Source organism: Octopus bimaculoides, chromosome 25 (assembly GCF_046866305.1).
Source record: "Octopus bimaculoides isolate indiv1 chromosome 25, ASM4686630v1, whole genome shotgun sequence".
NCBI lineage: Eukaryota > Metazoa > Mollusca > Cephalopoda > Octopoda > Octopodidae > Octopus > Octopus bimaculoides.
Window position 1 is genome coordinate 17,125,765 of NC_142952.1, and position 12,065 is coordinate 17,137,829.

The 12,065-nt window shown below is 37.7% G+C and overlaps 2 protein-coding genes and 1 pseudogene across 4 annotated transcripts in view; all 3 read left to right on the forward strand.

The window, feature by feature from the left end:
* LOC149131104 (uncharacterized) overlaps positions 1–12,065 on the forward strand; it is a 35,986-nt gene that overhangs the window by 13,442 nt on the left and 10,479 nt on the right. The window lies entirely within an intron of this gene.
* LOC106879130 (uncharacterized) overlaps positions 4,625–12,065 on the forward strand; it is a 66,942-nt gene continuing 59,501 nt past the window's right edge. The window contains exon 1 of the mRNA XM_052976356.2: positions 4,625–4,772. The gene's annotated coding sequence lies outside the window, so the exon portion shown is untranslated. The remainder of the gene's footprint in view (positions 4,773–12,065) is intronic.
* On the forward strand, positions 9,969–11,400 carry LOC149131105 (histone-lysine N-methyltransferase SETMAR pseudogene; annotated as a pseudogene).

Genomic DNA, 12,065 nt, shown 5'->3' on the forward strand with positions numbered 1-12,065 from the left:
ACTGCTATCTGAAATTGACCCGGTTGGCTTGTGTGCCCCAGGACTTGAGTAGGAATCTCCTGAAGTGTAATAAGGGTCCGAAGACTTCTGTCCTGGAATTTAAGATGTTCCCTGGGTCGAGGGAATTCTTTAATATTCTCATCTATTTCAGCTATGCACAGCTTGTTATGCTTACTCCTGTTGATGTAGGGGCCTGAATTTTCTTGGATCTTCCATAAGATTATGTGTGGAGTCCATTTGTCCTTCAGGTGCCACACATGGTTGGCAAAGGGTGTAGTGTATCATCTGTCTGGGATCCTAAATGAAGATCTGTGGTTGGGAAGGTGTTTCTGGAATATCCAATACATCTTCATATACTGCTACTGGCAATGCTGCTACTTCTGCTGTTGCTGGTGCTGCTGCTGTTGGTGTTGGCATCATTAAAGCTGATGTAGGGGGTATCATTGGCGGTGGTGTTGGTTTTGGTGCTGTTGCTGGTTACAGCCATCATCGTTGCTGTTGGAGCTGTTATCAACGCTATATTGGTGGCTGCTGTTGTTGTTGTTATCCTTATTAGCATTATCATGATCAATGGTGTTGCTGCTATTTATTTTAGAGTTGCTGCTGTTGCCATTAATACTGCCATTCCTGTAGTAGTTGGGAAAGCTGCTGCTTCTATCAGGGTCAGATACCACCTAAGCTTTGTAAACAACCCCCTTGGTTTCACATTGGCCTCCCACTGGGCATCTGCTGTTGTCCCTGCATTGAGCATCCTGCCTCTGCTCATGGGCTAAGGGTGTTAACGAAAATACTCTTAATATTAGGGTCACACTCCTACACCACAGGTGGCAGTGGGAGGCTACAGGGACTACAGCAGATGACCCCAGGACCAAAAAGTCAATTGTGAGTTCTACTGTGACGTTTTGAAGCGATTGAGGGAGAACATTGAGTAAAAGCAAGTGGATCTGTGGAGCGCAATGAACTGGCTTCTTCACTGAGCTCTCCTCACTCATGAATTTCTCACCCAAAACAACGTGGTATTACTTCTGCACCCATGCTATTCACCAGATTTAGCACCTGCAGATTTCCATCTCTTCCCCAAGATGAAAATACAGCTCAAAGGTCATCATTTTGACACCATTGATGAGATCCAGAGCAAATCGCAGAAGGTCCTTGACTCGCTTACAGAAAACGACTTCCAGGCTGGATTCCAAAAGTGGCAAGAACACTAGGATCAGTGTATTACTGTGCAAGGTGACTATTTCGAAGGAGAGGATGTTAAATTATTTTTTTTTAAACAACTAGTCCAGGAATCCTTTGATACCACCTCATATATGTCTGCACTAGTGTATATGATATAAATTACATAGTACTATTTACATTTTACAAGCTAATACAGATATAGAAGGCTAATTCATCAAATGTACAGAATATCATGGATACATTGATTCTTCAACTTCAGTATACAAAAAGCCATCTTCAGATATTAAAGTATGGAAAACAATAAATTAATAAAATAGTTCTTAATAAAAGGGAAGAAATGAGATTTTGTAAGATATTAAAAAGAAAGCAGTGGGTAGTGGTGGTGGAAATTAAGATTGTGCATAATATGATAGAGAAAGAGAGAGAGAGAGAGTGAGACGGTTTATTGTTAATAACCTGGAAATATTAATAATGGAGGTAAAAAAGAAGAAAGTTTAATGAGATGAGAGAGGAGTTTGCAGATATTGTTTTCAAAACATAGCAATCAATATCAACAAAAATAAAAATAAAATGAAAGTAAAAATTATGATGAGAGAGAGGAAGACAGAATAAGAACAATAGAAATTAGTATGGGAAATCGGAGGATACTTGTTGTTGTTGTTGGCACTCCGTCGCTTACGACGTTGAGGGTTCCAGTTGATCCGATCAACGGAACAGCCTGCTCGTGAAATTAACGTGCAAGTGGCTGAGCACTCCACAGACACGTGTACCCTTAACATAGCTCTCGGGGATATTCAGCGTGACACAGAGTGTGACAAGGCTGACCCTTTGAATTACAGGTACAACAGAAACAGGAAGTAAGAGTGAGAGAAAGTTGTGGTGGAACAGTACAGCAGGGTTTGCCACCATCCCCTGCCGGAGCTTCGTGGAGCTTTAGGTGTTTTTGCTCAATAAACACTCACAACGCCCGGTTTGGGAATCGAAACCGCGATCCTATGACCGCGAGTCCGCTGCCGTAACCACTGGGCCATTGCGCCTCCACTGGAGGATACTAGGCTATATAGATCAAACAAAACACAGTAAATATTTATCATTTAGGAAGAAACAATGATACAAACCAAACTAAACAGTGTTTAGAAATATATAATTAATAATATAAGACAATATATAATTAATAATATAAGACAGAATATATAATTAATAATATAAGACAGAATATATAATTAATAATATAAGACAGAATATATAATTAATAATATAAGACAGAATATATAATTAATAATATAAGACAGAATATATAATTAATAATATAAGACAGCTAGATATATATTAAAAAAATGTTGCTGTACCTTGTAAATTCGAATCCTGCTGAGATCACTTTTGTCTTTCTTCTATCTCTCAAAGTATGGGTTGGTGAGGGAGTTGATATGGTTGAGGATACCCAGTATCTTTTAACTTTTACTTGTTTTGGTCATTGGAGTGTGGCCATACTGGGGTACTGCCTTGAAGCATTTTAATTGAACAGTTTGAACCTAGTACTTAACCTTAAGTTTGGTACATTTTTTTTATTTTCATTTTCGATGAACTGCTAACTTAAGAGGATGAAAACAAACCAAGACTTGTTGTCAAGCAGTAGTGGGGGAGGGGAGGATACATGAAAATACACACACACACATATACATGTGTGCATGTGTATATTTATATTCTTTTATTCTTTTACTTGTTTCAGTCATTTGACTATGGTCATACTGGAGCATCGCCGAAAAGGTTTTTAGTCGAATAAATCGACCCTAGGACTTATTCTTTGTAAGCTTAGTACTTATTCTATTGGTCTCTTTTGCCGAACTGCTAAGTTATGGGGATGTAAGCACACCAACAATATTGTCAAGCAATGGTGCAGGGACAAACACAAAGACACACACACATAAATATATACATACATATATATATATATCGGCTTCATTTCTTTCAAACCTACACATGTCCTCAGCTGTCATAGCCCATGGCAATGAAACATACGCTATGGGAGCCAAGGACGTAAGAGGAATCAGATGTGGTGTGCAAGAGAGATGACTGCGCTGGTATGGTCATGTGATGCATATGGATGAGGACAGCTGTGTAAAGAAGTGCCAATCTCTAACTGTGAAGGGAACCTGTGGTAGAGGTGGACCCAAGAAGACATGGGACGAGGTGATGAAGCATGATCTTCAAACTTTGATCCTCACAGAAGCAATGACTGGTGACCAAGACCTTTGGCAATGTGCTCTGCTTAAGAGGACCTGTCAAGCCAAGTCCACCCATGCTGGTGGCACATAAAGAACATCTTTTGAACGTTGGACCTCACAGAGGCAAGAGGCTGAATTCCTTTTGAGTGTTGTGCCTCATGGAGGCAATGACCACGTCTGTTGGCATTATGTCATGCTTGAGAAGGAGACCCATCAAGCCAGTGTCACACAAATGGCACCTGTGCCGACGGCACATAAACGCACCCATTACACTCTTGGAGTGGTTGGCATTAGAAAGGGCACCCAGCCATAGAAAACCATGCCAAATCAGACTGGATCCTGATGTAGCCTTCCAGTGTGCCAGCCCAATCAAACCATCCAACCCATGCCAGCATGGACAATGGATGTTAAATGATGATGATGAGGATGATATATATATATGTGGCAGGCTTCTTTCAGTTTCTGTCTACCAAATCCACAAGGCTTTGGTCAGCCTGACGCTACAGTAAGAGACACTTGCCCAAGGTGTCATGCAGTAGTGCTGAACCCAGGACCATGTGGTTGGGAAGCAAGCTTCTTATATATATATATATATATATATATATATATATATATACACCCCCCATATATACATATATGTATATATATATATATATATATATGTATATATATATATATATATATATATATATATATATATATATATATATATATATATATATATATATATATATATATATATAAATATATATATAGATAGATAGGTAGACAGACAGACAGATAGATAGATACACACACACACACACACACAAAAGGCTTCTTTGAGTTTCCATTTACCAAATTCATCCACAAGGCTTTGATTGGCCAATGACTGTGGTAGACACTTGCCCATGGTGTCATTCATGCAGTAGGACTGACCCTAGAACTATAAGCATAATATCAATAGAATGAAGGTATAAAAGCAGTACAGGTTAAGGGTTGATATAATTAAAGATACCCAGTTTGGCCACAGTCACTGGAATCCTTGTTTCTATGGGAAGAAAGGGATGTGTGGGTGGCAGTACTTGAATTTCATTTCTTGTATATTTGTTTGTTCCTCCTCCCTCTCCTCCTTAATGGCCTGGCCTCCTCCACCACTTACTTTAAGATAAGAAATTACAGAATGACATTAATGCATGTTTAAAGATAAATTTTCAACTTCTGGGAAATTTATTTCAGTTGTTTATAATAAGGCAATGAGATATCCCAGAATTCTCTGGTTACTTAGTTGTGTAGCCATAATAAGAGTTTAGGTCTCAACATACCATTGTCACTAGGCAAAAATCAAAGTAGCTGTACCTTCAATTATACAAGCATAATCTTTTGGTAAGTGTCTTTTATAATTTTGTATACATAATGCAGTGGTGCAGTGTGTGTGTGTGTGTGTGTGTGTGTGTGTGTGTGTGTGTTTACGTACATGTATGTATATATATAATCAGTGGATCATATATCTGAAAAAAGAAAGCACACTCTAAATGTTAGAACAGTAATGTATTTACATGAAGTTAAATATATGTCCAGTCATATATATATATATATATATATATATATATATATATATATATATATATATATATGTATATATATATATGTATGTGTGTATATGTGTATGTGTATATATATATATATATATATACCACATTGCTTTTGTTAATTTATTATTTACAGTTGCTAAATATAAAAGTAATCTCTTTCTTGTGTTTGTGTGTATTGTGTATATTAATAGTTTCCTATATTTTGATGTGTGTGTGTGTGAGCATGTGTATGTATAAATAAACATACAGTAGGCACAGGCATAGCTCTGTGGTAAGAAGTTTCTTTCCTAACCACATGGCTTGAGGTTCAGTCTCACTGCATGGCACCTTGCGCAAGTGTCTTCTACCAAGTCTGACCAAACCCTTATGAGTAGATTTGATTGATAGAAATTGAAAAAATCAAGGGTTATATTATCCACTCTAATGTGCTGTTATCATCTGAGGTGTTGTATGACAGCCAGGAGGACATAGAGCCCCTCCACTTTCCAGATTTCATTTTTGTCAGTCGACTGCTACTGTTGTTGGTGTTGTTATCGCTTTACCTTAAGTCAACAAACCTATCATCAAAGACATTCTAGCCATGGCCAAATCATGTTTTATTTCAGGTATAGTGTATTTAGGACAACATTATCCTGGTGTCTTTTCCTGTTTTTCTTCTCTCTTTTTTAAGATGGTGGAATGAGATCTGGAGAAGATTTGATTCATATTTCTTATTTCTTTATTGCCCACAAGGGGTTAAACATAGAGGGGACAAACAAGGACAGACAAAGGGATTAAGTCGATTACATCAACCCCAGTACATAACTGGTACTTAATTTATCGACCCCGAAAGGATGAAAGGTAAAGTCGACCTCAGTAGAATTTGAACTCAGAACGTAACGGCAGACGAAATACCGCTAAGCATTTCGCCCGGCATGCCAACGATTCTGCCAGCTCGCCGCCTTTGATTCATATTTCTAGCATGATGAATGACCACATGCAAGCCCTTTCATTGGCCGCATGTTTTAAAATTCTGGATGGCCACAGCAGAAGCAGACAAAATGCATTTGGTCCATATGGGACAGTTGCTCTTTCTCTCCACTTACCAATGAATCTTTTATTCTACTATAATGTTCATACTATCCAATGTGCCCTTTTTTTTTTTAGAGAAGAGAGCATAATATGAGGAAGATTAAGCTACTGTTTTTGTCAGGTCATGCAACCATGTGGAGGCTCCTACATTGTCCCATGTGATTTGTTTCAAACATGTATCTTGGACAACATTTTTGTTTCATATTCTGATCTGTTAAAGCATGGAGTAATTAGTAAACCTTGTCATTTTGGCCTTTTAATAGTTTAATACTGACAGGGGTCATATACTCCTCCTGAGGATTGTATTTCTTCATTAGTAGAGACAAGTTCACAAGTTCTCCTTTGGTGAAGCAGAAATTATGAATGTCCAATGAATCAGTTTGTTGAAGCTTGCTCCACCGCATACCAACCTTCCACAATTCAAGACTGGGATTTTTTTATCATTGAGGTTTACTCCTCTGGGTATGTTTGGTCCAGGACTATTTATTTTTATGTTCACAGCTAACCTTCATATCTGAAAGCCTTTCCCCTATCTGCCACCTAGGGACACAGTGGATGGAAGTTTTCTCTGCACATCACTTGGCCCTCAAAGCAGTGATGTTGGACCGAGAAGTGTGGCAGGTAGACTTTGTTGCTGCGGCCCAGGTTGGAACCTGACCATAATAAGATAATGGAATAAATTATCTGCATCAGTTGTTAGGACACTGCACCCTTAAAATATTCCATTTGTCCTGAAACTCACCATTGCTCTTCCTACATCCTTTTCACTTTATGGCTTTTATACAATTCACTTCTTTGACATCTTGTGAATTATCCTGTGCATTATGCATGTACTTTTGTCTACATTGAGGGCTTTCTTTACTTATTGCTTCCTATCTCTTCTTGTACTCTTTTCTAAATGTAAGCTCATTATACATTTTTTTGTATTATGCAATGTGTCTTTTTTTTATTAAGATGGTAATGTATGACTAAACCATTCTGCATGTGTCTCAGCATTGCTGACTTGTGTGAGGTTATCCTGAACTGCTGCTTTTGCATGTGAGATAGATTTAGTTATCAGCTGAGGTCATAATGATGATTGTTCCATGCCCTTCTTTAACTGGGTCAGAAAAGCAGTTTTTTTTTCTGGTTGATCACTATAGCAAAAGAGATTCTGTGGTGGATGAAATGATTGTCACACTACCTTCCTTTAACTGGGTCATGAAGGTAGTATTCCACTGGTTGATCACTATAGCAAAAGAAGTTGTGTGATGGATGAAACTGGAAAGTTTGAGGACAAACACTTTCCTCTTTGATCAGGCCAGGCATTTGCTCTTGGTGTTTATTGCAATTTTAGACTGGTTGTGTTTCTCAGTTGGCCTTAGATATTCTCTGTATTAGGAGGATTGCTTCATCATTTCTTATTTGTATTTCATGCTTTTCTTTTTAATCATTCAATTTCCCATGTAAACCCTCACTTTTTGTCTATCTTCTGCCTTTGTATCTCATCCATTGATAAGATAAAGTAGTGTGGTCAATGGTATCAACTGATCTCCTACCCTCAAAATTGTTGGCTTTGTGCCAGTAATTTAGTAACCACAACCACCATTATCGTTATCAATAATATTAATGAGCCAACTTGTTGTTTTGGTACATATGTACCTGTGGTATGTGTCACACTTACTTCAAAGGAAGAAGTGAGTGGCAAAGTGGGAGAGAGGAGGACAGAGAGAAAGACAGTGAGTGGTGACTGTGTTCGTTTTGTGTTTTTAAATGTTTATCACATCGCAAGAAAAGTAGATACATAGATACATACACACATTGTTAAAGTAATAGCAGGAGAGAGGAGGGATACAGAGGAAATGAGAGAGACAGTAGATACATCGATCAAAAGAAAAGTTGATACAGAAACATAGAGACATTGTTAAATAACTACAGCAAATATTAGATGTCACTTTCACTTTTCATTACCACAAGAAGATAAAATGAACTCACAAGTGGCTGAGTGCTCCACAGACATGTATACCATTAACATAGTTCTCAGGGAGATTCAGCCTCACACAGAATGTGACAAGACTGGCCCCTTTGAATTACAGCTACAACTCAATTTGGCCAGCTGAGTGGATTGCAGCAAGATAAACCTTCAAGTGGTGGAAAGAAAACAAAAAAAAATCCTATATAGAGGCAGGAAAATCTTTTTAGTCATTAGGGTCACTATGGGTGTTAATCCGGTCTTAACAGCAGCATTTGTGGGTTTCACAGATCCGAGGACCAAGCCCTCAGATAAACACTGATGCACAGGCTGTAGTTATTAAACTGAGCGTGAGTCGAGGCCAAATACACGACAGAATAGCAATTATTTCGTCTTGGCTTTCACTGCTTATACTAAACACTTGACATTTTTACCTTACGCTATGAAACATTTCCTTTCCTTTCACTCTTTTTTGAAAATGGCACTCTGTTGCTTACAACAACAAGGTTCTTGTTCATCTGATCAATGGAACAGTCTGCTTGTAAAATTAACGTGCAAGTGGCTGAGTACTCCGCAGATATGCATACCATCAGGTAGTTCTCAGGGCGATTCAGCCTCACACAGAATGTGACAAGGCTGGCCCCTTTGAATTACAGCTACAACTCATTTTTGCTTTTGCCAGCTGAGTGGACTGCAGCAAGGTGAAGTAGAGTACCTCGCTCAAGAACACAGCGCACTGCAGGGTATCGTGCTCATGACTTTATGATAGAGGGCCGAATACACATAACCACTGAGCCATGCACCTTCACTCTCTTAACCGTAGAGAAAAGGAGTGAAGCGATAGAGACAGAGAAAGGAAAGCTTCAGTTATTTACAATGACAATTAGACTGAAATACGATCGATTTTTTCTAGCTTCTTTACTTTTAGCGATGAAGAAGAGGGAAAGACATTTAGTAATGAATAGAGGGAAAGTCTTTCAGGAGGTGTTTACGTTTTTATTCTGGGAGTTCTAAAACAATTGAGTGTTAGTTCTCTCTTTTTTCCCCCACCCCTGGTACTTATTCACTCTCTTTCATAGTTCTTCAAGTCTTTTAGTTGGAAAGGAAAGACCATGTGTTTTTTTTTTCAGACATGTTTAATGTTTTCTCTACAAACTACAAACAAGCCCCACTTCCTTTTTTTTTCATACAAAAACTAATGCAAATTTCGAACTGGATATAGCTGTGAAAAGAGTCCAGAAAAATGGGTAACACCCCCTACAAAATGGGGGGGGGGGGGTTTAGAAAAGTTGCTAACAGGAGGCTACACGAAATTCAACTCTACTTTAAAGAGTATTTTCTACTATATGGAATCACGCCAACCAAAGCCTCATGAGTGAATTTATATATATATATGTGTGTGCGTGTGTGTGTGTGTGTGTGTGTGTGTTTGTCCCCCAACCACCATTGCTTGACAACCAATGTTGGTGTGTTTGTGTCCCTGTAACTTAGCTGTCCAGCAGAGGTGATTGATAGAATAAGCACCAGGCTTACAGGGAATAAATCCAGTGGTCGAATTCTTCAAATAAAGAGTGGTGCTCCAGCATGGCCACCGTCAAATGACTGAAACAAGTAAAAGAATAAAAGAATGCCAGAAAAACATTCTGTACCATTAAACCATGAAGGTTCTTTGAATATGTACGATGTATTTTAAGGTTAAATAGTAATTCTGTTTACATTTGTGTAACTGAGATATTTTGGTTGGATTATACAGTTATCAGTTTTACCCTTCTTTCTGTTAGGTTTTCAAGAAAGTTCTTGCACGATTTTTAATTTTAGTTTTAAATTATATATTTTCAAATTAATTTTTGTAAATTACTTTGACTTTATGTGTCATTTTAAAGCCCGTTTTTCGCTCTATCTAATCATGTTACCCTTTTTCCTTTTGAATAATTAGGCCATTTTTTCCAGAACGTTGAATACAACATGGACAAAAAGCAAATTTGCACAATTTTCTTATTCCAGTTCAAGCTAGGCCAAAAAGCTGCTGAAACAGTTCACGATATCAATGATGCATTTGGCCCAGGAATCACTAATGAACATACAGTACAATGATGGTTCAAGAAATTTCATAGCAGTGACGAGAGTCTTGAAGATGATAAGCATAGTGGTTGGCCATCGGATGTTGACAATGATCAACTAAGAGTCTTAGTCGAAGCCAATCCACGCACAACTGTTCGAGAGCTTGCTTCTGAATTAGACGTAATGTATATGACAATTTCCAACCACTTGAAAGAGATTGGAAAAACAAAAATACTTGAGAAATGAGTGCCACATGAATTGAACGACAACCAAAAGAAACGCTATTTTGAAGTGTCATCTTCCCTTCTTTTACACAACAATAATGACCTGTTTCTTGACCGGATTGTGACTTGCAATGAAAAGTGGATTCTTTACAGTGACTGGTGACACTCAGCTCAATGGTTAGATGCCAATGAAGCTCCACGGCACTTCCCGAAGCCAAAGTTGCACCAAAAGAAGGTCATGGTGACTGTTTGGTGGTCTGCAGCCGGTCTCATCCATCACAGCTTTTTAGATCCAGGTGAAACCATTATGATGGAGAAGTACTGTCAGCAAATGGATGAAATGCATAAGTAACTCTGACAACAACAGACAGCATTGGTCAATAGGAAAGGACCAATTCTTCTCCACAACAACGCTTGGCCGCATGTGGCACAATTGACCCTGCAGAAGTTGAACGAATTGGGCTACGAAACTCTGCTTCATCCGCCATACTCATCAGACCTCTCGCCTACTGACTACCACTTTTTCAAGCATCTCAATAACTTCCTGCGTGAGAAATGCTTCAAAAACCAAGACAATGCCAAACACGCCTTCAACGACTTCATTGCCACCAGAACGCAGGATTTCTATGCTACTGGCATAAATAAACTTGTTTCGCGTTGGCAAAGGTGTGTTGATTCTGATGGTGTTTATTTTGATTAATAAAGTTTTGTTTGAGCCGAGATATGTGCATCTGAATTTAAAGGTTAAAACCCGCAAGAACTTTCTTGACAACCTAATATATTCTGTAATTGTTACAATATTGAAACATTTTTCATGGCACCAGCACACAACTTACAGATGCTTACATTTTATCTTTTCACGGGTCCAGCTAGTTACTACTACTACTACTACTACTACTACTACTACTGCTACTACTACTACTACTACTACTACTACTACTACTATTATTATTATTATTATTATTATTATTATTATTATTATTATTATTTTATGTTTGACTTTTGTTTTGCATTTGTACAAGTTGGATCCAAGTCTCACCCAGAGACCTCAAGAGACAACAAGTTAGAAGTTCATGTAGGTGTTATGCCTAGGGTACCATATATTTGGATTTGTACAGTTTTGTTCAAGTGAATGTTTAAGAAACCATAAGAAAATTATGTGTTTGCTTTAAAATTTGAGATCACATAGACAGTATTTTACATAGGATATGGGCAGTTCCCATGAGCACTATCTTTTGAACTTCAGCCATATTATTATTATTATTATTATTATTATTATTATTATTATTATTATTATTATTCAGTAGTTTTATTTTTATAACGTGCTTTCACTTCACTACCGAGCGCAGCTCTGTGCGCCTTGGGTATGGGCTGTGGTTTGCTGTGGTGCTCTTATGGTTACTGTATTGAAAGTGTTTTGCGTAGAATGTGGGCAGTACCCAGTAGTGCAATTTTCTGTATGTTATATATATTTGTAAGTCCTGGTGTTTTTGTTATGTATTTGTCTGAATATTTTTTTATTATACCTAAGGCACCTACTATGATAGGAATTGTTTCTGTTTTTAGATTCCACATTCGAGTTATCTCTATTTCCAGGTCTTTGTATTTTGTCTCTATTTCCAGGTCTTTGTATTTTGTTATTATTATTATTATTATTATTATTATTATTATTATTATTATTATTATTATTATTATTATTAAGGCAGTGAGCTGGCAGAATTGTTAACAAGCCAGGCAAAATGCTTAGCAGCATTTCATTTTTCTTTACATTCTAAGT